This window comes from Saccostrea cucullata, unplaced genomic scaffold (assembly GCF_032062105.1).
Source record: "Saccostrea cucullata isolate Sc308-1 unplaced genomic scaffold, CSIRO_AGI_Scuc_v1 ctg1169, whole genome shotgun sequence".
NCBI lineage: Eukaryota > Metazoa > Mollusca > Bivalvia > Ostreida > Ostreidae > Saccostrea > Saccostrea cuccullata.
In genome coordinates this window covers 159,989-165,988 of record NW_026924063.1, presented here as the reverse complement: position 1 = coordinate 165,988, position 6,000 = coordinate 159,989, and the positions used below count along the sequence as shown (strand labels likewise).

The window sequence follows — 6,000 nt, the reverse complement described above, 5'->3', positions numbered from 1 at the left end:
GAACATGCTCAACGTAAGAACAATTTCTAAACCAAGGAAGGTTATTGACAAACAAGTCTCGTTTAAAGTCATCATTTCGTAAGTTCTATAGTTGACACAATGACTTTTGTCGGCAAATATAATCTATCATTTAGTTAAATGCTGACTTACATTTTCCATACTTCTTGTCAGACCATGATTTTCGTTTTGTTTTCCAATCATCAAATGAGCACAGGGTGTTTGTAGTATTTTATCCGAATATAAAAAAGACGTCTCAAACACTCAGGCTGATTCTTTTTTCGACTTTAAACAGACGTATCGAATTAAATGATAAATGAAAAAGAAAAATGTTAATTAATATCATATCACGATGCATTTACTTAAAAATCAAATAAAGGGTCACATCACGAAACTTTTTCCATTTTATTTAAAAGTGTTTTTAATATATAGTTGCTTTTTCAAACAAAAATATAAAAACACGACTGCCGCTTTTCCTTTGCTTGAGGTAGTGTGTTTTAAAGCATCTTGTCCATTTTTCCAATTTATTTTTACCACTGCAAAAATATTAATATGAATAATTGTCGACTTTCCACATGCTCAATTCAGTGCATTGCATTTTATGATTATAAAATTGTTTCAATTTGTAATTGAATTTTTTTTCATGAAATAACTTAAAGCTTTTAATGAGGAAACCTAACATTTCAATTGTCTTTTCTATATTTTGATCCACTGCATCATAAACAGCATAGTTTGGTTTTAATCCGTCTCCTCTGGTTGTAGTTAAGACTGGCATGGGCTTCATAACGTCTGTCAGAAATTCTGATTCTGTTTTAATATGAAAAAAAAATCTAAAACAAAAATACAAAACAGCCATTCCAACAAATTGGTCTTTTTCTCAAAGAAATCTTGATAACTTTTTGCGTCTAGGAAATAACGACAAGAAGCTCACGGTCCACAACACTCACCAGAGACATGTTATGATTGGAATGAACTTTTTATGAGGTTTGTTTTACATGACAGTATATCAATATGACTCAATATGGTTATCTTGCTTCTCATATTCTTGAGAAGGAAATTCTTAAAGAATGTATCCTCTATCCACATGTAAAATGAGTTTTCCATTTAGTTATGTTTCATTTAAGTGATTACGAAAAACAATAAGGACACGAGATGAGGAGTTGATCCTTACGTCGCGGGTTCGAATCCCGCTGTTGGACGTGGAGACCGGTCATTCGGATGAGACAGTATAAATAAATGCCCCGTGTAACAGTAGGTGCTTGCACGAGAAAGATCTTTCTCTGCTCAATGACCCTGAGTGGAGTATAGGACAAAAGTTGCAGCTCTTCGCCGCAGTGATGGCGTCTCCATATGAGGGAAATATTGTCGGGAGGGAAGTTAAGCAATATACAAACTAAGCATGTCTTTTATAAAGACAGATTGATGTGAGTAAAACCTTTTCTTGTGTTTATGGAGTCGTCCTCCTCTACTTTGTGGTTTGTAGATTCCGAGCTGACGTTCTGAACCTCTAGCAGCCGAGATTTCGAAACATTAAATTTTTGTTTTGTTTTGCTGTTAAAATAAAAATAACGAATTAATGTGCATGAAATGAGAAGTGCCCACAAATTGTGTCAAATATGTTGAACAAAAGAAGGAATTAGATTTAATCTTTGACACACACACGAAAGTCTTCAAAAACGTTTGCGTTACGCATATTTTTTTCATAATATGTCGGCTATTGAAGGATTAGTCAAACTTACCAAAGTTGTTTTCCTCTTATTGTATACTTGTAAATTATGAAAGCGGTCGTGCAAAGCATTCCAAGAAATAGGAAACCACCAAGAGCTAATATGCCAGAGTTCCTTGTATCATTTTCAAACTGCAATGCTTTTTCTGTAGGCGATGCATACGAAGTAGTTGTTGACAAAGGGATATGAATTGTTATTGATACAGAACTTTGCCGACTGGGTGTCCCATGGTCCTTTGCTGTTAAAGTCAATAGTAATGTTTTTATTACATACAAGGGAGTCAAGTCCTCCTAATATAAATACTACCATTACTCATAATCCCAAAATACTCCTTCGAGTTTGATGATTGGTCTAAAACATAATAAAATTGCCCTTGAGGATTTGTAAAGAGATCATTGTCATGCGCGGTAAAGTTTGTTACTATTGCACCAATCAGCTCATGGGATTGCAAAGTCAACGAAACCCAGGCTGCTGAAAAGACTGGAGAGAATTCGGTTTTGTATTCAATAAACACGCCAACAATTGCGGTATCCGAATTTCCTCCAGAATCCTGCACGGTAACAGTACAGTTAAAGTTTGTGACGGTTCCCGGGATGTCCAGATCGTAATCTCCAAGGAACGAAAACTGGCCTGTATTTGTGTTGATTGACACCTTGTTATCGTAAGGACTGTCACAAATCTTTTGGAATGTGAAGGTTTCGCTGGCGTCAGGGTCTCTTATGTTGTAGTTTGGAAGCGGAAATGTTGATCGGCTCTGAAACAAAGGTCAACAACCTGTTTACTGCATTTAAGTATTTTCCATGACGAAAAAACCCCATTTAAGATAAATTACAATATTCCTATTACATATACTCTAAGAATCCATTCTAAGGATAAATTCTAAGAGTCCAAACTTCTTCAATTATCCAAATATTGGGACCTTGCATGAACTCTGGGGTCCAAATCTTTGGATTATATTTAGCACATAATTAAAGAAAACTTAAATCTTACATTGCCTTCTTCTCTAATAATTCTGTAGTAGTCTTCCGCGAAATAACAGGCTTCATTGACGTCCGCTATCCTTATCGTTCCAGTCTGAGAGGCGACAGCTATGCCGTCTGTACTGTATACGACTAAAAGTATGTCTGTTGTTGGTAAAATGTCATAATCTATGTTATGCACAGAAGATGTTGTTATGATCCCGGCTATAAAACAACGCATACTCTTCTTAATTATTTCTTTGCTTTGTTTGTTATTAACAAAAATTAACGCAATCAGGTGTTGCAGAAAAAATACATGACCCGCGTAAGCGAGTTATGTAAATCTTTTCTGCAATAGCTGTGACCGTTAATTCCAGTAATAACAAACAGAGAAAGACATTTTATTGTTTATATTAATATCTGTTTAAATAATCATTTAAAGTAGGATTAAAAAGATTAATTATTATATTTATGACGCGAACTTCTTTATACGTTTCATTGATGGAACAGTCACTGATCAAGAAACCTGTACATGTGACATGCCTAATATAGTTCATGCAGTAATAAACGTAATGGGTTTTCTTAAGAAATAAAGGAGAAAATATTCAGTTGATGTAAATATATACTAGTAAACGGCTTGGTTCACTTGATGTTTAGACAGTCCTCCCCTTACACCAACTATAACACTTATCTATAATGATCAATACATATTAAGATATCATACTTTTGTCAATGTACTATATAGTACGTACAAGAAAACATTGATGTAACCATCAATTGTCGCCCGGGAAATATATAAAGTAAACAATGGAAATGAGTCATGATCATCAAACCGCTTCGATATGTGTGAAAAGGAATGCGTCAAATTGATGGAGACGATAGTCGAGAATATTTTGAAAACTTGTAGTCGGATAAAAATCAATCAAAAACGACACCATTTAAAACTTGTTCAATTCCTCAAGTTAATGTTGGCTGCATAAAATATAAATTAAAGTTAGACACACGCATTACCTATATTTAAAAATGTATTTATTTTCAATTTTAGAATATAAAACTCGAACTGTGCAGAGTACGTTTATATTCGACAAGTAAAATTAGATGTTCTAAAAAAAGGGACCTGTCGTTTTTCAATAGTAAATCATAAGCAACTTTATATATTAAATATGAAAAACATATATATTTTTACAGATTCACTTTATGGTAGTAAATATATTATGCATCTCGTAATTTATAAACGGAAAGAACATTCTGATTAACAATCTTTTCAATGTTTAGAAAACCCTTAATTCTAAATAACTACTCCCACCCCAATCCCCGTTCACCAATAATTAAACTTATAATGCATTCCAAGGTAAAAAAGGAAATTCCAATGTGTCACTTTTCTAGGTTTTTATTTCAAAATACTCAAAGAACTTCTGACAGTTCTTTCAAAATCAAAACTTTTTGGAAACATCATTAAAAATTAAATAAAAGATGTTATCTTGCAAAAATAATTTTACATTTACTTCAAAATACATCAATTGGCCAATTCACTATAGTAAGATAACTTGGCTAAATAATTTTTTCTTCAAATTTTGAAATATTCCAGATAAATAAAATGTGAATCAGACTGAAGAAGAAATGGTATACAGACATAGTACTTGAACATGGTTCACTTTCCCAAAGATCTCAGTGATATTTAATGCATTGTTAACTAAAACTATGCAGTTTCAGTTTTTCAGAAATTCAAAGTATATAAGATACCGATAAATATTCATTTACATTTCCCCAATTTTCATATTTTTATTTAGTCAAAAAGGGCCAAAAATGGCCAAAATCAATGAATCCGTCTCCATGGCAACCAAGTGCACGTGTGGAACTTCGTTTTACTAGTTTTGTACTAAGACACACCTATGGTGAAAATTTCATCAAAATCCGAGACATGTCGTTTCCAAGATTTTTTGGTGCTTACAGAGAATGCGTGTTAAGTATGTCTTAAACCGTAACATAAAACGAACTTAGCGAGGTCTTAGCTAAGTCAAACTTATGTTAAAAATATTTCTAATGAATCAACCTATAGCTTTTGATTTTATATAGATGTAACGGGAACCAGTTTATCTATGGACGTAAAGTGTACTCGATCTGTCCCAAAGTATATATATATAAATGATAAACTTGATCTTAAACTTTACTTAGTAATACTAAGGAACAGACTAAGCCCACAAACTATTTAATCGTATAATGACTGGTCCTGTTTGTTTTATTCAACCCAGGTTCTGAGATTCCTAGATTATGATCAACACCTTGAAATAAGAAGAAAGTTTAAATTTTTAACAGTTAATTTATTATGGTGATAACTGAATAATTTGTAGTTGACAACAAATAACAAATAAGTTTCCAAAATAATCTCAAAATGTAAATAAAAAAAAATGAGGTAGAAAAATAAATTAATAACTGAATAAATAATAACAAAGTAAATAATTTGATAACAAAAATATAATGGAGGAAAAATAAGTGTGATGCCCTAAGAAAAATCTACCAAAATAGATGGGAGTGAGCTTCCATACACCTAAGAGATTTTATGATTCCATACAACACCCTAAAAATTATAGTGAGACTCTATGCAAGTAGACTGAAAATTTCCTAAAGCCCTATTTATTACACAAGGGACAAGGCAATTTAGTTATTATAAATAACACTATAAAGGCCTAGGGATATCTAATTCATCCTTGAACCAATGTGACTCTAGAGCTAAGGACCTTATTACATTTTACAGAATTTAGACAGTGTCCTAAACAAAAAAAATAAGACTGCACGAGCAGTCCGGGATTAAACCCTAAGAGCTAAGAAGAGTAAGCTTGAACCTGTGGGTTCTTTAGCCTAGAGTGACTTGAAAATGCCGCTGTTACCGTTTATATATAAACTCTGACCAATAAAAATCATTCTAACTAAGTAGCTTTGAAATAGTAATGAGAATATCTAAAATGATTTCTGATATGTTCAAGTACTATCTGTCAACCAATGAAAAGTCAGGATACAAAATAAGTTTGGAATGACAGCCAAAATGGAGGTAAATTTAACCTGAGCACATGTGAAAACAAATAAAGTTACAAAGTTACAAATTCGGGACTTTGAACATCAGGGATGACTATCGGAAAATGTTAAAAGGTATTTAAATGCACTAAATATTCTGTGTATGACAAATTAAATGTACTGTAAAAGAAAAACCAAAACCGTCACACTCCTCCCCCCTTAAAACAAAAATTACAATCTATGAATTTTTTGTTATATTAAAATAAAAGGAAATACGGTAATAATCAACTACAATTAAAAGTTCA

At 32.5% G+C, this 6,000-nt stretch overlaps 1 protein-coding gene across 1 annotated transcript in view; it reads right to left on the bottom strand.

Annotated features, from left to right (window-relative positions):
- Positions 1 to 1,736: 1,736 nt before the first annotated feature.
- LOC134265629 (protocadherin-1-like) overlaps positions 1,737 to 6,000 on the bottom strand; it is a 54,289-nt gene continuing 50,025 nt past the window's right edge. Inside the window, exons 12-13 of the mRNA XM_062747857.1 lie at positions 2,715 to 2,908; positions 1,737 to 2,478 (exon numbers count right to left, since the gene is read on the bottom strand). The gene's annotated coding sequence lies outside the window, so the exon portion shown is untranslated. The remainder of the gene's footprint in view (positions 2,479 to 2,714; positions 2,909 to 6,000) is intronic.